This window comes from Neolamprologus brichardi, chromosome 20 (genome assembly GCF_056152115.1).
Source record: "Neolamprologus brichardi isolate AB-2024 chromosome 20, ASM5615211v1, whole genome shotgun sequence".
Lineage (NCBI taxonomy): Eukaryota > Metazoa > Chordata > Actinopteri > Cichliformes > Cichlidae > Neolamprologus > Neolamprologus brichardi.
Genome location: NC_142123.1, coordinates 28,292,077 through 28,316,042, shown reverse-complemented (window position 1 = coordinate 28,316,042; position 23,966 = coordinate 28,292,077). Strand labels below are relative to the sequence as shown.

Genomic DNA, 23,966 nt, shown 5'->3' with positions numbered 1-23,966 from the left:
TAATTGTAATTTTTGTATTATAGTTTTTCAACAGTACTACTACTGTTTTTAATTTGTTTACTGGTTTGCGTACACTTTTTATTTAAGAGTTTTCTACAAAAAAATTGATAATAAAGCATTTTCTATTTAATTATAAATGTCCTAATTATGTCCTGGGTTTTAACTATTTAACAATAAAAAAGAAACATCACAAAAAACAGTTAAAGTCATGAAAATTGAGATTTAGCAATTCAATGATGCAGCCACATTTTGTGGTCATTCTGAGAAACAAATTTTAAGTGGGAACACGATAACAGGACAATGATGAGGCACAGCTACAGACTGAAAGAAAAATGTCGAAAAGAAGCTTTCAGCTGTTATTCTGTCATGAGAATATAATCCTGCTTAGCTGTTGTGGAAACATCTTGACAATAAGGTATGTAAGAAGTGCCCATTAAAAAATTCCAACTTGTGGCTCCTTGCTTCAAGTTGTGAAATTTCTCATCAATAAATACCACAGCGCTGTTGCCTCAAAGCAAGACCATTTCTGGCTTGAACCTCCTGCTTGTCTAATACTTTTTTTGTGTGAGTCTTCTAATGTTCTCCAATGTTGCAACATCCCACCGTGCTGACATACTTTTGGTGTTTCCAAAGTAACTGTAAATGTGAACGGTTAGTCAGGTGGTGCAATAGTGAACTATTTCTCTGTTACTCTAAACTGGATAAGCAGTTAAGAAAGTGGGTGGATGGAAGTTAAAGGTTTCATTCAAAATCTGGGATCTTCTGGGTGACCCAAAACTTTTGAGTTGTATACCCCGAAAGACTCTTTAAAAAAAATAAAAATAAACATATCAATGTCTATAGATTGTACAAAGGCCATTAAAAAAAAACAAAAAGCAGACCACTTTGTTGCAAAATCCTCCTCAAGGTAAGATGAGATCTGTCCTTCACTGTAACCGATTTCAAATGGTGCTAGAAACAGAAGCAGACTCTGAACACCGAAAGAAATCGGTCAACCTTGGAAAGAGGACAAAAAGCACAAGCTGGCAAACGTCAGTGTAGACAGGAAGTTTGTAGTTCTGCGAGTGGTACTCCATCTTCCAGTGGTGACATTTCCATGTTGTACCTTTATCACCGGGCACTTCTTTTGACACCTCACAGCTGCCTGGAGCTGGTCATTGAAACTTACTTCCCGCCCCAAGAACACTGATTTCAAATGGTGCTAGATAGATGACAATACTCTAAGCCACCATCTGAAACCAGCTTCCAAAGGGGGAACCTCTGATGACAGGCCGTCTCCTTTGGTGTAAAATTCAGCAGAACCTAGAACAGCCAGAAACATAAATTCAGTTTTAGTAGAAAACAGTGGAAAATAATAATTTAACATAGAAAAAGTTTACCAACAGACGTTTTTTCTTTTCACTGTGAATTGGATTTAATATGAGCAAGCACCATGCACAACTTTGATAAAGTGGATGCGAGGAATATTTCACTTGAACTGAAATGAAAAGACGATTGAAAGAACAAAGAAGCGGCACTGATGCTGCATCTGATACACACATAGCTTCATATCCGCGTGTTCTGTAATTAACATGGAGCATAGGACAGATACGCCAGATGTGAAGCTCTCGCTGATATGGGACTAAGTTGGGAGACAGCCTAGATTTAGAAGTATGCAACAATATTCTTATATTGCAATTAAAATTGTCATAAAGTTCAGACAAACTGGGATACTCAGCACATCCTTTTGAGAGGACTTATTTTCATTGACACTGGATTAATTACTCCTCTAAGATGACGTATTTTCATCTGGTACCTAAAATGTTATTTATTATAGAAACAGGAGTCACACTCAGAGGCAATGCTCACAGAACAGTTGGTAGCTCTGTGAATATAATGCTCTGTTCGCAGAAGCGAATTATGCGTTAACTAAACACCCACAACAAAATGACACAACATCCATGGCATTTAATCACAAAAGAGTCGCACACTGGATGTGGGAAAGTCGACTTCAGTAAGATCTGCAAGATCACGCTGAAAGGAGCATTCAGAGGCTGTGTGATGTTAAGTCTTGGATTTAGAGGCTTTAACGTTCGTAAATAAAACGGTTCATTTTTAAAACAATGCTACGTCTGTGTCTCATGCTAATTCATGCCAGTGAAACGGTAAAAGCCACGACAAGTTTGAAGCCTCACCGTCTCATATCTTGTTTCTAAATGGAAGAAGATGACAGTCCAAGGCAGGCTGAGGGACGTTAAGCGTGATCAACTATATGATGGTTTTGCTCGGGTTTGTACACACAAAGTAAGTTCGATTTGCTGACCTTGTTCAGAAATCCGAGAGAAGGGAAGCAGATGATGGCAGATAAAGAGAGAGAGATGAAATGAAAAGCACTGAGAAAGCACCAGAACACCTCTCTGTCTCAATCTATTTCTCTCTAACACGCCCACGCGGCTGATCTGCTACTTGATCCAAGCTTCGTGGATGTGTGATGGGCCAAAAAAGAACAGATACACAGAAAATCCTACCACTGTACTGTATGTCTTTAACACACGGGCTCACCTGCAGCTCTATGCAAACAGACCTTGACAAATCCTCTTCTCTCGGTTGCTCAAAAGAATAGAGAGGATGATTGTATGCTGCTCTCCAGCCACTAAAAGAGAAAAGCAGGGAAGTAGCAGTCAATCGCAGGCAATGTGAGCTGTGACGCAGAAACACGGCTATGAGACACTGGGAGGGTGGGGCAGCGACAGGTAGTGGCCAGTTCACCGACTTCGTGCCAAGTGCTTCAACAAAGTACATAACCACCCAATCCTTTCTACGATCCTTGTTCTTTTTCAAATCAAATGGATTTTGCTTTAAAACTGCGAAAACACTCTCTGCCCTAATTCCTCCATCTTTACAAAGACAACTCCCACAAATACTACTTAGTCTTTAAACTGATTAAAGACCAGAACAGGGAGCCCTAGCATGAGCCTCAAAATATCAACTTTGATTTTCACAATGGGAGGAAGGACAAAATCCCCACGGCATTTACGAGTCCTTATCAGGCTTCAGACTGACCAAGCAAAACCCGTTTTGTTTGTTTGTTGTGGTTGGTTGTGTGTGAGGCTATGTGTGCGAGTGTGTTTGTGTGGTAGCCACAGTGACGGCTCTGATCAGAGGGCCTGTCTGTCTGTAGGTGTCTGGTTCCTTCCCCTGGCTGCCTCGACCCAACCCTGTGAGCTTTCTTTTTCGGGTTGTTTGTTGCTTGTGTGCCACTGGACCTGTTGTGTAATGCTTATAAAAGATTTAAAGGGACAGGAGGCCTTCAGAGAGCAGTCATCGACAGATTCACGGTGGAACTGTGAAGCACCTCGCAAATAACGACGATAAATATCAGTCCTTCTCTGGGATTTAAATGCTGGGAGAAAACTGCAGTGAAACATGCATGATAAGTAACATTATTGCTTAGAGCTGTACTTGTCAAAACAAGTATAATTGGTCAATTTTATGCAGTGAACAAATGCACGGTATTTTTTGTATCTGACAGTGCTACATTATGCCTTGTGTGGATGGACAGGGGGCACGACAGACCACGACCCTTCTCAATATTTTTAACATAGCTTGAACTGAACCTTTAGTGGTGATGCTAGGAATCATGTTCTTCATAATCATCTTTACAAGGGGGACATTTTTAAAAAGCCGTGAGAGTAAAAAGCTTTTTACAGCATCAGCAGGTTTAGAATAGAGAGTGAGGCACAGACGCGACACTGTATCCAGAGGCAGGAGCTGCAATGCAGACCACTGAGCAGCCACACGCGCTCTTGCATCACTTCAGAAATGTAGCATAGTGTGGACACTGGACTTCCAGCACAAAGGACCAGAAAACCGCTTTCGTCTGAGGATTTATATAATTGCTGAAGTTGCCATCTGCAGCATATAAGTACTCAGGTATCTGAGCGCCAGGGAGAGCGCTATGCACAAAATACTGATCTGCTCAGTCCATAGTAAACGACAAGGCCTCGTTTAACATTTTATTTCACAGGTCCTACAGTTTCCTTTGATTTTCTAGAAAGTAAAAGATATGTCATTCTAAATGAGCAAGGTCCTGTAAGTGAATATGTAATGTGGTTTGAATACCAGAGAAAAAAAAAAAGACATAATTCCTTTGATGTACCTCTAGTTCATAAATTCTAATTAAATCTGGTACAGCCTAGAGACTCTGTGCAAAGCAGCTCTGAGGCAAAAATACGAAAACATATCTAGAAGCAAGGATAAGGAGAACACTGAATAAATATAACAGCTATCAAATAAACATATTTAAATGGACCTCTGTAGTTTCACACATTAATAATGTTCATGCCTTAACAAAAGGTATGAAAAAATATTAATTTATATGAAATGAAATGAGAAACGTCTATGGATCCCAGTACCTTCTAATAAATGTGTACATGTTATAAGTTTTTAAAGATCTGAAATTCATATAACCTGTAAAACACGGTGCAAACAAGGCCCATAAGAGACAGGGACAGTCAGAAATGTCATTACTATTTTGATCGTTACGTCACAAAAGAACTACATTTTTCCTTGTAAAAACGCAGCTTTAAACAACTGATTTATCAATTGCCACTTTCCTAACTCTTCGGAACAATACAAAGTCATATAAACATATCAGCTAAGGTTGTATCTATGGAAAAGTGTTTCTGCAACAGCAAAACAAAAAAAACAGAACCCTCCCCAATCAGTTAGGTATTGAACTCCAGCTACTTGCTCGCTAAAAACCAATAAAGTACTGCTGTGAAGCTCGTGCAGCCAGGGAAGCTCCTCCCATCCAATGAGAATTCAGCTTTGGCACGATGGCCTGTGATGCAGCAGCTTTAGGAAGTCCACTGCATGTGAACTGGAGAGAAGCCAAGGCAGAGTCACCAAGAGAACAAGGTAAACAACTTCCCTCTCGTCTCATCTCTCTTTCTTTTATCAGTTTCTCTCTCTCTCTCTGAACCTGAGCCATGACATTTAGCTCTTTCCGCCTGTCCCTTTCTCCGAGAACAGGAGACGGATAAACAGACGGACAGAAATGGAGACATACGAGCTGTGTACTGATTAAAGAGAAGTCCAGCCCATAAATGACTGCGTCATCATCCCGGTCTCTCCTAACTACGCAGAAACAAATGTGTCCTGGGAAGGGTTTTGCCAGGTCCCAGTAGCCCTCGAGGGTAAAAAAACAAAACAAATCACATGATAAAAGTGCCACTAGCCACATGCTGTTATCTGATACAGCTGGATCGTCAACAGTCTCTGCCATCACACATACATTCATCTCTTCCTGGATGCTCACTCTTTGCTTCAGCTTCATCGTAAGCTAACCACAAAAAGTAGGCCTACAGTCAGCAATGTGAATATGCGTATACGTACACATGTACTTCATATGCGTGGTGACAAAACAATAAAAAATAATGTCATTTGTGTGCCTAAATTGAACAACAAACTTATTCTGCAATTTCATTTAATTTTCTATGCTGTCCACGTTGCTGCATCTGTACACACAACTAAATGCTGGTGTATTACACATGTAATACTCTGTTTCATAATAGGTCAGACAGCGCCACGCAACCACTATATTCACCTATTTCCACTAATGTAGCCATCCGGATTTCTTGAGGTGATGTTGACAAAAAGAAGAAGAGGAAGAAGGAAAAAAGAAGCGTTGTTCGAATGCCTCGATAATTCTCGGCAAAACATTCCTGACTGGGCTTCGGCGTGATATTAAGAACACTCCAGAATATTCTTTTGTTAACCCTTTTGTCGCACCTCTGCCCAACCTACGCACACCTTACCCTGCTATCACAACAAGACCTAGTGAAACTATGTCACATCTTCAGCATCCATGTTGAAACTCCGGTATCAGCTCACAGGAACTACACAGCACGCACACAAACACACACGCTCACACACACACACACACACAGAAAGCAGCGACAGGCAGAGCAGATCAAAACTACCAAGGAGGAAGAGGAAGAGGAGGAGAAAGGCGAGGTTATCCGAAACCACTGTGTTCACTCCAGGTGGAAACCGACTGACGATGACTCTGGGCTTCTGTTATCTCAGCTTCTGTTTCTCCCGACATGAAAAAGTGACGTAGCAACTAATCCAAAATCTCTCTCTCTTTCTCACTCTCTGGCTTGCACTCCCTCCCTCTCTGTATCTCCCTCTGCTTGGCTCTTAAAACACACGCACTCTTTTATTTTCATCTTGTTGCAACAGCAGAACTGCCATTAGATTGCTACTTCGAGCTAACACATATACACAGAAACAGAATAGACCCCGCACAAATGCATATGTACGTGCGCGTTCACGCACACGCACAGCTGTGCACACGCGCGCTTAGCCACGCAATTCCTCTTCCTGAGTGTGACGCAGCACTTAATTCTCTGTGCTTTTACACCACTGTTGTGGCTACACAACGCAGCCTCTTGATCAAGCTGAGCCAGAAACACACTTGCTAGGTGCCAGAGAAGGCAAGTGAGCATGAGCAGACTGCAGTTAAAGGGACCCTACCACCAAGGCTCCCTCTCCCCCACTCTGTGACGTTGCTGTGTCCCCATTTCCCCCTATGTCCCTTATAATTGGGTCTCTCTCATTCCGCTGCCCTTCTCTCTGGCACTCTCCTCTCTGCTCTCGGCTAGAGACACACTCTGGCTTCTCTGTCTGTGAGGCAGAACTGACTGAGCCTCCTCGATCACCTGACAAGCCACTGGTTTTAAAGGCACATCACCAGAGTGTGTATCTGTTGCATAAGCACTAAAATGGTCCTTGGGCTTTTTAAAGCTGTCTAAGGAAGAATCCGACTTATCTCTGAAACGAACGGGACTCCGTTTAACACTGTGTGGCTATGCTGTATGTACCTAATATGGTGATTTACTGTAGATTCATTGTACAGGTTGTAGAATGCATATGGTTCTGCATTCAGTTGCCAAGTTTTAGCTCCAGATTAGAGAAGGAAAAATATATGTAGTGCAAAGTGACTGACCATCACATCCTGACTCTGACACATCAAGACCGTGAATAGCCCTACAACATATACTTCCTCTTTCAGTGCTCCCAACCTCAGCGCTGCAAGGAAACACAGGACACTGTGTTGTTAACCGTTTCATGTATATTGTGAAAAAGAATGTAAGCTTATACTTTAAAGCGATTACACTTTAAAATATAAGATTTAAACATGGGTACTAACGTTAGATGTCCTTAAAAGGATTGCGATTCCCGATTTATAAATAGTCTGCTTTGATTCAGTAAAACATTAGCTGAGTTTATTTTAAGAATTCGGGTTGCAGTTTGTGTGATTGTTCACATACCTCGAACAGATGTTTCTTCATTTCTAATACAAATGAGACATTGGCACTGCAGGAGGATAAGAAGAGAAAGTTAAAAACAATAACCATTAAAATCATTCCGATTACCTTATGAAACGATTCCAGACAATCTGTTAATATTCCATTAGACACGACACTTTACCTGAACTACAGTACGGTACCTTGTGAACACTGCAACTGCTATTCCTCCCGACTGCGGACGATACGACAAATTCACGCAATGGTCTGTGGAAAGAGATAAAAACAGACAGAGTATATTATTAGATACAAACTATAAATCTATATACAGACTAGATGAATGTATTCTCAGTGTCAACATACAAAATTAGTCTGAAGAAAGCTAAGCGTAACAAAAATGATATTTGAATCTATGCAAACAATACAGGAAGCAGCGTCCGGGCAGGGTGACAAGAGGAACAAGCCTGGTTCTGTCCCTTTTATGAGCTCATCTGTCCCTATTAGGTCTGTTCACATTTCAGAAGCATAAAGTGCCCTTTATAAACTAAACTGAAACAAATGCTTTGTCTCACCTACCGAAAGCCTGAACTAGTGCTTTGATTAATAATTAATCATTTTTAAAAACATGGAGGAAAATGTTTAAGCCTAACATTATAACTGCAAGCTTGTACTCAAGTGCCGAAGTGGATGTCAACTATGTTTTGAGAATATTTTTTCTACTGCAGTCCGGTCCCACTGATCCCCTAAACCTTTTCGTTTTACAGTGAGTTCAAAGGCTTCATTGAGCCTCTGAAGCACAAACTAAGCTCTCTATTTTTATGCCTTAAATTTTCCATTATTCTCCAGTTACAAGTGTAGATTTTCAGCATTTCATGTGGCTGTAAATTTTCTTCCCTAAAGCACTTGTAGCTCGTGATGTCCTAATTCCCCACTGGAGCCCGAGAACACAGAGCCCACAGCTTCACCTTACAGGATTGAGAAAGAAGAGCATTGCTAAAAGAATCAGCTTTCACCCTCGAGCTATATGGGAAATGTAAGAGATCCGAGGGATCAAAGCATGTTTGCTCCGTGCGGACCGGTAGAAGTAGAGGGTATTGATCAGAGGATTGAGGTCTATCTGCTCCTCTAGGATGAAGATGTCCTGTGCATCTCTTGCAAAATAACTAGAAAAAGACTAAGAAGTATATTTTCACGTTGAGCTTTACGCTATTAAGTGCAACACTTTATGTTAAGTTAACCTACTACTTTAAGATGCAGTTGTTTTTTTTTACTTTGATTTCTAAACTTGGCCATCTACAAAACATAAACTTTCTAAAATTGAATAAAATGAAATAATTTCATTCATATTCCAGCATTTTTAATAACTTGGGAAATGCTAAAGGGTCCAATCTGTAGCCCTCTAACAGGAACAGGAAGTTTTAGTGTGACAATAGTTGTGCTGACAGTTATATTATGTGACTTTAAGGGTACATGCTTTTAAAGTGTTGGTCCTTCCTGTCAGCTATTTATTCTCCTCATCCAGTGGGTAGTGTGTTAATTTTAGCCATGTCATCTATCAGCCATGCCTGTTCCACTTCCTAAACCTTAATCTCTCCCTTGGAAAGGTGCCCAGTCAGCTCCATTGATATTGTTTTCTGGCTGCAATGGGAACAAAGAATAAAAATCCTGAATGCAGCTGCGCATATTTTTGATCTGTGGCTAAAAAAGAAAAAGTCTAAAATCTATGTTGTCTTAAGTAAAACAAAACAGTTTTTACCTTTTATTACCTGGTTTCAAGTTGCCTCTCAGAAGTGTTAAGCATCAGTCGCTGTATCACGAAGAGACATCTGGCAGAGCTTTGCCGTCGGAAGAAGCTCCTAAAAAACCATGTCAGATGGATAGATAAAAATATGATATGATCTAGAACAAAAATATTATTTAAAGGTCCATACTTTTATATATCTAAAAACGATAAAGTAGGTTAACAAAAAGTAACATATTACACGTTGAAATGTGACATGTTGTTTGTAGGTATAATCACCAACTACTGGCCACACCCTTGACTTAACAACCTTCAAAAATATTGCAAATATCACACAGATATTTGACTTTTGGATAACATTTGATAAAAACAATGGACTACTGCTCTGTTCTGCCGTTTGTTCTACAAAAAACTTGGCTGACCTGGTTTTCTGAGAAGTGTGCTGGTTCTCACCTTTCAAGGGAAGTTGAACGTGTCTCTACTTTTGCTCTGTGAAAAGATAAATAGCAATATCAGCCGAGAGGTTAAGCATTTTTTTATTTCTACGTTGAACTATGTCGTCTATTTTAACTACGTTAAATTCCAGAAACACTCCTATAGCATTTCAATCTCAACCCTGAAAATGGTCCCTTAATGTGCATTTGAAGACGTCAGCAACTCGAGTTGTTAAACGGATTGCAGTCATTTGGGGGTTTGTAACATTACCAGGCACAAAAATGAATGAAAAATACATTCTTTACCCCTCATTTAGAAGCGCAAGCTGCTGTTTCACCCTCAATCTGTAGTGTTGCATCAATGCTTCCCAATATCTGACTCATTCCAAGAACAGTGTTTAGAGAACTTTCTTGCTTTAGAACAAACTGTTCTGTAACCCTGCGTAAATACGCCATCTTTTGGTGATCGAAGGTATTGCCCTCTGACGGTTTGTTTACATCAGGAATAAAAAGTGCGTATGACAGAAACCTCTGGATGGATGGAGCTGAGTCAAGGCACAGGAACAACAGGGGCACACAATAAACATCAACAAACAACAAAAAAAATGAGCCTTTAGAAATAAATCGGGAGCAAGTTTTGAAATTAGTAACTCAAGGATGTCATTTTGCTCACGAACAGCGGAAGAAAAAAAAACAACATCTTACATAATTTTAAGTTTTGGCATATTTTATTGTTTATTTTCTATTACTTTCAACAGGACAGTTTAAATATGTTATGAACAAATTGTGCTATATTAGCGTGACGCACTCTGACAGGTGCAATCATAACACAATTCAAAGTCAGTATATCACGCAAAGTGACTGGAAGAGTAGCAGCTTCTCTATAGTTTACCTATTATGAATTACAGTTTTCAAGGTAAACTAATTTGACCCCGTTTTGTAACTTAATTTTAAACTTACTTAACCAAGACACTCATGCACATGACTACACGTCCTAAATTTCAATCATTTAAATTCTGCACCCGAAATGACAAACTAAAAGTCATAAACAAACACGCTAGCAACATCTTTCTCGAAAACAAATTATTACGCAGTACCGCATGGATGCACGGACCACTCACTCCGGGGGTAAATTGAAGTGCGCAACATCCTCCTGCAGTAAGCATCCAGCACACCTTCCCACCCAACTCTGCCCCTCTCACTGTCTCCGAAGAAAATGAGCCACAAATGCGCACAGACATGTTTTATAAGGGAACAGTTTGTAGCAAATACTTTTTCTTTTTTTCCTCTAAATTATTTCCGGGTAATGTTGGGAAGCAACCCTGGAAACTGCGCACTGCACTATAATAATCATATCACGTTCATGCGTAATTTTTAATCAGCCCTTAATAAAACGAAACATAGCAACTGTTTTACGATTAGCTGTAGTTTTAAATAAGCAAAGCTCAACAGTAGAACAATTATATAACACAGAAAAAACAACAACCCCCCCTCCCCCCCCCCCCAAACAAACGAAGAACGTTAGTAAACATCACTAAAACAGCTCATCACCCAGAGTAGGGGCACTATAGCCTATATACATACAGATTATGTTACATGACTCATAGGAGCAGCCAGTGGATGTAAACAGTTTCTTCCTGAAGATCTGATGATGAGGCTGCTTACCGACAGCGACTCTTTCGCAACCTCTCCGGTTCACCATAGCTGCTTCTTCGTCGCTGATATAACCTCCCATCAACCTCTTGGTTAACATTGGCTCCAGAGTGGTCCCTTGCCCTAATGAAAACCCGTAGTCCATCGACATTTTCACAGCAACAGAATTCAACCACGCCCACTCGCACACACCCCCGTTTTCTGATTGGACGGGGCTCTGAAATACGTCGACAGGATCACGTGGTCTTGACGCATGTTTACAAACGGGCACGGGGCGGAAGTCGATACGGGCGAAGGGAGAAGAGTCCTTTCGGGAAACTTCCGGTTTAAATACGAAGTAAGAGGACATTGATATGTTGAATATATGATTAATAAGAATTTCCAAGCTCACGCAGTTGTTTATTCTTGAAAAATTGGCCTAATATGCGACGTAACGTTATCTCACTGTGAAGTAAAAACACTGCCTCAACAGTGCTTTGAAAAACTCTCCAGCCATCCATTGTTTCATAATGTTGTTTTTAAGGAGTGAGACTTTCTTGTATTTTTAAGTGGGCTTGGGGAAAACGTCTACAGGCTTTCTGAGGATATTTCAGTTTTTTTTAAACCACTTAAAACTAATCTGTGAATGATTCAAGCAGGAGAAGACTGACGGAAGGGATAAATCAGTGATATGTCTACATGTAAAAGACAACTTTGCAAAGAAGCAACTTTAAGTTGTATTTTTAAGGACTAGTGGTCTGCCAAAAAAGAAGCCATTTTTTAGCTGAATCTATGAAAAATATCAAGATAACAATGGGGCAGGCATGGGTCTGCCACACTGTGGGGAAAGAAGTGCCAGATTTTGACCCATCATGAAGCAGTCTGATTGGAAAGGGGCTCAGCTTTTAGCATGATAATGAACCAGAAAAATGCTGCTAATGCACAAAGGCATACATTGATAGAAAACACACTACAGAAAACTATCAGTCAGCGACTGTACCTCAACATTATTGCAGTACTGATGGATGATCTTTGACCTTTGAACATTCTTCAAGAAGCCTGGAGAACTACTACTTAACAACTACTTAAAGAAATGGTAAGAAAGCTTGCTCAAGACATTTGATGAAGTTTAATGAAGAAAAAAATGTGTCCAATACAAATGTTGACTTTCAAGCTCATTAGAATTATACAGATTCTGTTTTTGCCTTAAATATTATATTTCCATATGTGTTTTAACAAAGCCCCATATTTCTAGTTTCCCACCAAATTATAAAGAAATGAAAGACAGCCTAAGACTTTTGAACAGTACTGTATGTAAAAGCTATTCAAATACAGTGTATTGAAAAAGGAATTTGTCTTCTTACTGATTTTGTCAATTTCTCTATTTTAAACTAAACTGTTTCAGTTCAACAGAAAATAATAATTATAAAAGTCCTGGAACAAGCTTTTAATGATAGTTATATTTATTAAACTAAAAAAGGAAACTATTCTACCACTTAGTTTATCACATAGCTTAATATTGGCTAAACAGTCTCACCGGTACCTTGCTGTCCCAAAATTAAATTGAAACAATAGAAGAAGATAAAAGGAAAGAAGCTGATTGAAATATATATCTGGAAAGGCCTACAAAACTTTGGATACATTGTCCACACACAGAAATGACTTGGAACAACATTTACCTTTCCCAGGAGTGGCTGCTTATCCAAAATTCCTTCTGTGACAGCTCATTGAGGAAGTTACAAGATATCTAATGAATGAAAGCATCCACGGAGCTGCAGGCTGTTTTCATATCAGTAAAGGTCAGACTTCACTGATCAAAAGACAGTGGAAACTCAGCTATGGAACAGTGGCAGTGCAAAAACAATCGCTAACCAATAAGAATACAAAAGGCTTTTGTGAATTTGCCAAAACACAAACTGAGGATCCTTAAATCTTTTTTGTAGATAGGAGAATGCTCCGTCCACCCAGTGGTTGAAAATTCAACTGCTCAATAGAAAGTGGTCTCATTATATTTTGGGTAAATCAAACACAAGATTCTATAAACAGAACATAATATGTATTACGATGAAACATGGAGGTGGCAAACTAAAGTTATTGGGGTGTCTTTGCTTAGGTAGCATTATTAGAAGGCATAGCACACATTTACACTGCAGATGATAACCAGCCTCATCTATCCATGAAATCCGATAGCAAACACCAGAACCTTTAGTTAGTCCGAAATGCTGCAGTGAGAGTACTGACAGGGGCTAGAAAGAGAGCATATTTCTCCCATACTGGCTTATCTTCATTCACTCCCTGTTAAATCCAAAATTGGTCTTGAACAACCCCATCTTATCTTAAATGGTAAATGGTAAATGGCCTGCATTTGTATAGTGGTTTACTCAGTCCCTAAGGACCCCAAAGCGCTTTACACTACATTCAGTCATTCACCCATTCACACACACATTCACACACTGGCAATGGCAAGCTACATTGTAGCCACAGCTGCCCTGGGGTGCACTGACAGAGGCGAGGCTGCCGGACATTGGCGCCACCGGGCCCTCTGACCTTAAAGATGCGATACCATATCGCCCTAGTAGGGCACTTTGTAATGCTCTCAGACTGATGGGTATCAGTGTGAGAGTATTACACTGTAGGAGGGAGAGCTTTAAGCTTTAGGCCCCTCTTCTGTGCAACGAGTTTAGATTTTGGGGGACAGGTGCTCTGTCTACTTTTAAGATTGGGCTTAAAAGTTTATGATAAAGCTTGTAGTTAAGGCTGGATCAGGTGACCCTGAAACCTCCCTGCTGCAATGAGCCTAGGCTGCTAAGGGCCTCACGTGATGGGAGTTTTTCCTCCCCACTGTTTCCAAGTGCTGCTCATAGAAGATCATCTGACTCATGGGGGGGGGGGGGGGGGGGTTGTGTTACTGTAGGGTCTTTACCTTACAATCGATTTGAGGCAAGTGTTGTTGTGATTTGGCGCAATATAAATAAAAATGAATTGACTTGAATTTAATTACTACTTTAGGGCCACAGGATTGTTTGTAATAGAGGGAAACATGAATTCTACTCTCTCTACTGCTATCAGTCCCTGAGCTGAAACTCAAGCAAAGTTGGGTAATGCACAGCCTCAATGATCCCAAGCATAAGACCAGATTCACCTTTAAATGTCTCAAAAGGAATAAAATTTAAGCTTCTGGAGTTCACTCATCAAAGCCCAGGCCTAGACATAATCAGTGGACTATAAAAGCACATCTACTAAAACCCTCCAGTGTCGGCTGAACCAAATAAAGGGTCAACTTCTGTGCCACTTGTAGCACGTACATCCAATAAGTAAATAAATAAATAAAATCAGGAGCATGAAAAAATACACGTTTCATGTAAAACTAAATACCTAAATGAAGCAATAATGCTATTTTGGTACACATTTGGGATGCGAAATGACTTTACACAGTCATCAGTGCGCCGTTTAATATTTCAAATGCACTTACTTGTTTCGCTGTGACCACAAGTGGACATGCGTGTTTTTCAAATGCCCTCGCGTCCTGGGTCTCTACTTGTGCCCCATTCAGCCGTTGAATTAGCGATAGCAAGGCTATTTCCACACAACGCACTCGCTGCATCGAAGCCTCGTCTATATTCAAATTAAATGCGCAGCATTTCTGTGCTAATTGCTAGCCTTCTTCCACAGACATGAACGCATCCGTCTGACAGGTTGGTCTTAAAAAAACAACCCAAAGCTAATCTATCTCAACTCCTAGCCTGGCAGTTTCCCAATTTCTATAAAAACCTCGAGCTTGGCCAAATAATGTCCGAAGGCTATTAAGAGTAATAAAATTATTTGTAGTGATTTCCTCCTTAAGATACATTTGACCACATATTATAAGAATTTACCAGTAATTTCTGGTGCACACTCTCTAGTGCTAAGGTCAATAACACGACACTGTATCATGTTAAAAAAAATTAAGCGTTTGAACATGACAAATTAAGAAAGCTTCTTAATTTGTCATCTGCTGTATAATAGTGACACTGTGATGTCTCCTCTTCTTCCTGAGGTTGGTTAGGGTTGGAAGTTATCAGTGGTGGTCGTATGGTAGTTTCATCAGCATTGAATCTAGTGGATCGACTCATATCAAAGGAGGAAAGAAGAAAAAATAGGGGCAGTGAAGAGAGGGCCAAAAACTGAGTTTTAACACATTCACACATTATATAAACATAAAATTGGACTCACATGTTCAAAAGTAAGCATGCATTTTTTTTAAATAGCCTGGAATCATCTCAGTGTGAAAGTAAAGTAAATGAGAGAACCCATTGTTGGATCGGCAGCACTTTTCCCCGGTCGGATTGACTTGCAGGTGTTCACTTGGCTGAAGTGTGCGAAGAAACTGTAGTCCATGTATCTCACATGGTATGGCTGTGGATTGGGCATAGCTCCCTGGATCACAGCAGGACACTCACCTGATACATGGATGTCTCTGTTCCTTTGGCTTCTCTCACTATTCAGAAAATTACCCTCTATTTGTGTGTGACATCTTTTAAGATACTACTGCGTAACTTGCTTCTTGTTTTCAGTAGCAAACTTGCAGGGTGTTGCATAAGAGGAGGTTTCGGTTCTGGTAGCCGCATCCATCTCTTTGCAGGATGTATTCTTTATATGAGGAGTTTTCTTCAAGGAAATGTACAATGCATGAAGCAAACTTACTGGCAGAGAGGCCAATAACTCTCATGGCAAAGGTAAATTGTTGCATCACATGATGCCTTGTCATAGATGGTAAAGTTATTTGCGCTTAGTTTTGTTTTATAAAAAACAAAAGGCAAAAGCTTGAAGCTTGTGGCAGAGCAGAGAGACCCTGTAGGTCAATACATGTAACCACTTGGCTTCTTTATTGTCAGTTCCTTCATAGCCTACACAGTCTTTTTTCATGCGTCATTCGTCCCACATGGCAGCACTGTTGTTCCCTGCTTTAAATGCACAACAAGTATACTAGGGACAGATTGAAGTCTTTTAATATTTTTTGAACACTTGCATTGACAGAGACTGGATTCCACACTGGATTTAACGGTTTGCAGAGGAGTGTGTGAAGGTACAGTGACCTACAGAGATGCTCCAGAAGAAAGGTCTTGAGGAAGTCCTGTTGTTCTGTCTAACTCCTCACCTCTTCTTCCCACCCACTTCAAAAAACACCACTGCTTAATGCCAAAGATCAACAGGAGTATTTGCTGGCAAACTGATTCTTCTACCGTCCACCACAAGGTGGCAAAAAAACTGATGTTGACCTCCTGGGTTCAGTTGCTTCTGTTCATCACTGGTTCACACTGCTCTCCTACACCAGCGGTTTAACAAAGTGTTTCCTTTCAGTCCAGTTTGTTTTCTGGACATTCATGTTCCAGGTCCTTGGATTTGCTCTCTTTCTTGGCCTTCCCCGACAAGCCACGCTGTGTTAACCTACATTAACATATTCACCAAGAACAATGGCAGCAGAAGATTCATACTCATTACTTTTAAGTAAATATAAAAAAAAAGATTGCAGAACATAGAAATCCTATGTTCTGCAATCTTTTTTTTAGTATTTTACCCAACGTCAACATAGTTGAGCACTGCTTTAGTCTGCATAAATTAATTCTTCTTAAACTTTGTTAGTACTGTTTGTTCTTTGTGTTCTCTTTTCTGACATCACAACAAGATGAGTAATAAAAACATAGCTTCATGGTTTAACATAGATTATTGATTGGACCTAGACCTGTGAAGCACTTTGAGTTGCATTTTTTTTTTAAAAGCAAAGGCTCTATAAATCTACTACATTTATTTTCATTAGTTATTTGAGTTCTTACACCTGAGAGTAGACACAGCAGAATGAGCACATTACATTCATAAAAAGTCAAAAGTGGTGATACATGTTTTTTGATGGACAGCAATGTTATGTTGGCACATCCAGCTGTTAAGTTCAGTGAGTAGCTACTTTTTAACTTTAAGATGTTCCTGTTACTTTTTCCGCACAGTTTCCCTGTGTGGGCTCTATGAAGATTAATTTGTTTTTAAATTATTGTATCATCAGGCACAAAGAGGTAGATTAACTGTATCTTTTATCTCAAGTACCAAGGCATTAATGAATAATATTTCTCCAGACATTAGGCTTGAATGTTGCTGTCTCTTCATTGTTGGGCATTCCTCTGTGAAAATTATGCTTGAAAAAACTGATCATCAAGTTGTAGACTCAAGTGAAGAATGTCCATATGTTGAGCTGATGGTGAACAGCAGCAGTAGCTGTGTCTGTAGGCCTGTTTTTCAGAGAGAACAAAAAAAGAAGAATAGGCTGTTTATTGTGTTTTTAACTTTGAGTTTGCAGTTTGGCCCTAAGGCCACAGCAGGGGGCATCCTAACCCAACAATATCACATTTACTTTCCAGTCCATTCTTAACTCTGGTTTGGAAAAGCACCTCATGCAAGTCACTTGAAGAATGTTGTGTTTCTGTATACACCTACTTTATAGTGGGTAGCTGAGAAGTGTTTTGAGGCTAAAATGAGGTATTTTTTATTAGCCTAATAAATTACACCTATAATGTGGGGTTATTGTGTAGTTTGTCTGGTGTAGTGATTTTGTAAACTCGTAACTGTTTTTTTGTAAATAATTGTTCTACTGCAATCAACTGTGCTCAGGCTTACTACAGTTTACTAAAGGGTGATATGTGCCTTCTGGTTTGTTGCATCACTGGAAACAAGAGGCAATGTTTTCCAGATTCTTTCCTACAGCAGATGTTGGTAATAGACAACAATATCACAGAGAGATTTGCAGGAAACAGATGGAATATCAATTCAAGTTTCCATTGTTACATGTTGTCTAGGTTTCTATGGAGACACCTTTTCAGTTTGAATTCGTTACTTTCGAAATGCACCACAGAAAAATCCTCAGAAAAATCTATTGCAAACTATTGTATGACCAGAAATGACTTAACAAGAGTTTAAATAAAGGAATAAACTAATCCCATTTATGAAAATAAGATGTAGTTTGAGATTTAAATTGTGTCCTAGTATTACTGACTTTTAAAAAAGAACCAATAAAAACTGCATGTAAAACCATACTGTACACAATGACAGTCTGGTCAATCCCTTATGTGTGCACTTTAGTCAGGGAAACCCCATATTTGTCTTCAAAAGAACACCTACCTTTAATGTGGATCCCAGCTTTGAAACTGCAAATTACATTTCCCCAAGGCATGTTTTTTTAAACTATGTTCAAGTATCTTAGGTTTCTCTCCTGTTGCTGTGGATTGCTGTGGCCCTTTCACCACTACTAAAATGCCAGTAAAAAAGCGGCTCACATTTCTTTAACTTCCTCCTGTCATGTTTAGACACCCATTCACATCCTTCCTAACTGCATTTGGTACTTCAACAGTAAGTTGTTGTTTGACTGTCAGGCAACGGTTGGTACGCTCTGTATTTCAAAATGTCACAACTGTAACAGCTGTAATAATTACGGTGGTTAGCACTGTTGCCTCACAGCATGAAGGTTCTGAGTTAAATTCCACCACATTCTCCCTGTGTTTGCATGCTCTGGTACTCTGGCTTCCTCCCACAGTCCAAATACATGCTGTTCGAGGAGATAGGTTAACTGGAAACTCTAAATTGCCAATAGGTGGGAATGTAAGTGCGAATGGTTGTCTGTGTCTATGTGTTAGACTGGCAACCTGTCCGGGGTGTACCCTGACTCTCGCCCTGAGACAGCTGGGATAGGCTACAGCCCCCCTCCCTGAAAAAGGATAAGCAAAAGAGATGGATAATAGTTATAATTGTATATGTAGAGAAGTAAAAATTGCATTTTTTTCACTCTTTGTCTGGTAAATCTGTTCAGTGACTTGTATACACAGATATCCAATCAACCAATCTCAAAGCATTTAAGCTTATTAACATGTTAAAGATTGTTGTTGCTTGACAGGTTTCTCTGAGTATTTCATGAATTTGATCAGTGGTCTTTGATCAGTGGTTGTTGATCAGTGGTCATGAGAATTTGCATAATCATGATGAAGGAACTGACCTCCCAGCCCATTGTTCATTCAGTGGGCTGGTTTCAGTCATTATGCAAATGTACTGTTTATAAGATTGGGGAAACCTGCAGTCAGCTGAGACTGAAGAAGTCACTTGGATGAGTGACGAAACGTTTCTCCTACAAAACACTACGTCCAGATGAACAGAGTCAACTTTTGGAGATTTCATGAATAAATAATTTAGTGGGATTTTCCCCACATAATTTTTACACTTTACAGAGAATGGTCTGAAAAATAGGAAATATCCACTGAGCAGTAGTTCAATGGATATTTTCACCTTAAGAACAGGAAACTTAGGCTACAATTAATCTAAACTCACCAAAACTGGACAATAGAAGACTGGAAAAACATTGCCTGGTAAGGGTTAGAATTTGGAGTAAACAACACGAAGCATGGATCCATCCTGCCTTGTATCAATGGTTCAGACTGGTGATGGTGGAGTTTTGAGTATTTTCTTAGAACACATTGGGCCCCTTTGTACCTTTTGATGCTCATTCAAATACCACAGCCACTCGAGTATTGTTGCTGACTACATCTATCTCTTTATGCCCACAATATACCCATCCATCCATCCATCCATTCGCTTCCGCTTATCCTTTTCAGTGTCGCGGGGGGTGCTGGAGCCTATCCCATCTGGGACAATATACCCATCTATGTTATAAAGCTAAAATTACCCCAAACTGGTTTCTTGAACATGACAGTGACTTCACTGGCCTATGCAGTCACCAGATCAATCCAGTTGAACACTTCTGGGATGTTGAATGGAAAATTTGCATCATGGATGTGTAGTTGACAAATCTGCAGCAATTACATGATGTCAGTTCAATATGAACAAAATCTCTGAGAAATGTTTTCAGCAGTTTGTTGTTCAGAAGGCAAAAGGGCTTCCAACCTGGTACTAGCTAGGTGTGTTAAAAAAAAAGGTGTGTAAGGTGTTTAATTACTGCATAAAATATTTGAAGAATAGGTGCAGACAAAAAGGAAGTCAGCTGGAGTTTTGGTTGGTACATCATTTTCTCTGAAGGGATTTTTTCAGTAATTGCAATTTGGTGGATGAGAACAAAACCAATCATTGCAAGGCAAGTTTGTGCATAGTAACTTTGTCCAGTTAAATGCACCTCTTAAGAAGTATCATCATACATGAATCACAAGGAGGGGAACATGTTCATTTTAAAGAAAGTTAACCAGCCGTGTTTGAAAAACCTTAGAAGGTTGTTTAAAAGCAGTGTGCACTTGCTCCAACGCTTACATACGTTGTGGAAGTTTTCCATTAAATAAAGCCTGCAGACAAGCGGTGAGCAGTAGCTAACATTCTTTAATCAAGACAAAGAACAGAAAACCAAGCTTGGTGGAGAGCACGCATGATCGTGGGGCAGACGGTCAGCAGATTCTCTCTCTGAGCCTAGCATGGCTCTCAGTTAAATACCTTGTCCAGGAACAAAAGGCAGTACACCTTGTTGTGGGTGGCTGTAGCTCAGGAGGTAGAGCAGGTCACCTACTGATCTGCATGTCAAGTATCCTTGGGCAAGATACTAACCCCAACTTGCTCTCCGATGCATCCATCGGAGTATGAATGTGTATGAATGTCGTTAGAGAGCACTAAGTATAGATAAAGTGCTTGTGAGAATGGGTGTGATTGGGTGAATGAGGCATGTTGTATAGAGCGCTTTGAGTCCTCCGGGAGAGTAGAAAAGCGCTATATAAGAATCAGTCCATTTACCATTTACCACAGCTGTTTCGCACCTTAAGGTTCACACTCCCTTGCTACCTCCCAGAGTTGCTGAAGAGACAAAAGATTCTTCCTGTGGAGTTGTCTGCTTCCCCCAACTTCCTTACCAGACCCCCACACTCTGTCTAACTGCATGAGGGTGAGACATGCTAAAATCCAGTTGCACCAAGGCATTATACAACAAAATAATGTGATTAATACATAAATAAAAGAAATTCTTATACACATATCACAAATGGGCATCAATGTGATTCCAAATTTGGTGAATGCAACATTAAAAAAACATTGTTTTTTAGTAAAGGCTTTCTCTTTTTCAGATGTAATGAATGAATCCAAAAGAAAACAGAATATCACTGTTTCACTGTATCCACATTGGGATTTAGAGCTCTCTGCCTTAACTGAATAAACGGTAGGAATACTGTATATGACTAAAGAGAGTATGTTATCATGGTCAAAGCCTCAGAGAGTCACTTTCTTATGCACAGTTGTTTTGTTAATACAGCTCACATAATAATCCAGACATTAGCAAGCTGCAGGCGTTCTTTATTGTATTTTCTCCTTGAAGACACACTAACTTAGTTATTCCAGGTTAAATGTATTGTGCAGTATGAAGTTGATTTTTCTGTTAGCACCCTGGCATCCAATGACCTTTTCATGAACCTTTACATTTATCAGTCTTTATGTGCTCAGTGTGCAGGCCACACCTTCTGACCTCAGGGTCCCACGAAGTCTCTCGAGTGCTCTACTTTTCCTCCAGCCTCCCATTCCAACCAATATTATCTTACCATTTAGGAGTTTAGAAGGGCTGAGCTTTGGCGTGGAGAAGGAAAACATGACGTATTTGGCAGCTGTAACTATGTTAAGGGGGGGAATCATCCCCACAATAAAAACAACCAGCTGAGTTTAGTCCATCATTCCAGATTCCACGACACACATACACTACTCTTGGCCAAATCCAGGAGTATAAAGGGGTGGGGGGACTAAGATTTGGATGGGATAAAAGATGCGAAGGGAACAAGCTTGGAACTAGGGGACTTATGTGACCCTGAACAAAAGCTGAGAATTGGAAGGTTTGAACTGATACTCTGCAGGGGCATAGGAGTGGAAAATTCAAGGCTTAAACTACATTTATATTCACTTCTTATATGAGGTTCATGTTAATTCAGACAGTACTTCTTATTAATCTTTTCTTTCGAAACAGCTGATAGTGTTTTTTTCTACAGCAATGTGGAATCAATGCTTTATTTGATTTCTTTTTTCAGTGCAGCATGCAGCTACAGTTAATTTACACTGCATCAGGACAAATGGAGAAAAACAAATGCAAAAAGTACATATCTTAAAACATGAACTAGAAACTTGGGAAATGAGTAAACATGTAAAAGCTGAGGGAAACGACTTTAATTAGGCGTTTTCACATTGGTGGAGTGTGTTTCTTGAAAGTAGACACTTAATAAAAAATGTGATATTAGCCTGTCAAGTAGGTTGTAAATAACAGAGATACATGTCTGAGAGCATAGATAAAGCAATTTTAACATTTTCTGGGATTTGCACCTTTTAATTTGATGCTGTCTGACAGATGGCCAGTCTTAAACTTGACTACATTTAGTATGGTATGCGCTTCTTGCTGGCTTTACATTGTGACTTCATGTGGCAACAGGGTTGTCCTACAGCATTGCTAAATGGCATTGAGGACATATTTTCCTTTAGGGTGTGGAGAGGGACAGGGCAGGGTAGGAATTCATATGGGACCTGATCTTGTGATGGAATAACGGCATGAATGTATGGGAAAAAATAGCCAAACTGTCACGTGTGGCAGAGAGCAACACACAATACAGGGTGGGCCATTTATATGGATATACCGTAATAAAATGGGAATGGTTGGTGATATTAAAATCCTGTTTGTAGCACATTAGTATATGTGAGGGGGCAAACTCCTCCAGATGTGTGGTGACCATGGTGGCCATTTAGAAGTCGGCCATCTTGGATACAATTTTTGTTTTTTCAATAGGAAGAGGGCCATGTGACACATCAAACTTATTGGTAATGTCACAAGAAAAACAATGGTGTGCTTGGTTTCAACGTAACTTTATTCTGAGTGAGTTATTTACAAGTTTCTCTTTGTTCACAGCCATTGACATGTTGAAGAGGTTAACACGTGAGGAGCGGATCGAAATTGTGTTGATATCTGGTGAACGCAGTAACCGGCTCATTGCAGCAGATTTCAATGCAAGACACTCTACGAGACCACCCATCTCCCATGCTACAGTTAGCAAACTGCTTGCTAAGTTTCGTAAAACTGGTTCAGTGTTGGATTTGCCAAAATGTGGAAGCAAGAAAACTGTCACTAATGAAGAAAAATCAGTGGCTGTCCTAGCTTCATTCAGCAAGAGCCCACAGCGTAGCACTCGCTGCATGTCACTGGAGAGTGGCATTAGTCGAACATCCCTTCTGCGGATATTAGCTACTCACAAATGGCATCCTTACAAACTCCAGCTACTGCAGCATCTCAACGAGGATGACCCAGATCGGCGCACAGAATTTGCAGAATGGGCAAAACAAAAATTGGAACAGGACCCTCAGTTGACACAGAAGATTTTGTTCAGTGGCAAACTTTTATGTGAATGGTGAAGTTAACAAACAAAACCACCGCTATTGGTCTGACACTAACCCACATTGGATGGATCCCTCCAAGACTGTTGGAACAACAAAAGTGATGGTTTGGTGTGGTATATGGGGTACAACGATAGTGGGTCCATTCTTCATCAATGGAAACCTCAAGGCCACTGGATATTTGAAATTGCTACATGATGGTGTGTTTCCCTCTTTGTGCACTGAAGCTGGCACGTTCCCTGAGTTTTTCCAGCAAGATGGTGCACCACCACATTATGGGTGCCAGGTCCAAGCATTCCTAGATGAACAGTTTTCTGGAAAGTGGATTGGTCGTCGTGGGCCAGTTGGCCCCCAAGGTTTCCCAATCTGACCCCCTTAGACTTTTATCTTTGGGGTCATCTGAAGGCAATTGTCTATGGTGTGAAGATACGAGATGTGCAGCACCTGAAACTACGGATACTGGATGCCTGTGCTGGCATTTCTCCTGCGGTGTTGCTATCAGTG

General features: G+C 40.1%; 1 long non-coding RNA gene across 1 annotated transcript; it reads right to left on the bottom strand.

Annotated features, from left to right (window-relative positions):
- Positions 1-1,227: 1,227 nt before the first annotated feature.
- On the bottom strand, positions 1,228-11,252 carry LOC148097013 (uncharacterized). The gene is made up of 6 exons (XR_015717035.1): positions 11,133-11,252; positions 9,487-9,522; positions 9,059-9,148; positions 7,496-7,559; positions 7,317-7,362; positions 1,228-2,632 (listed from the first exon to the last, which is right to left on the bottom strand). It is a non-coding gene; the product is annotated as an uncharacterized LOC148097013 (long non-coding RNA).
- Between the last annotated feature and the right edge of the window lie 12,714 nt (positions 11,253-23,966).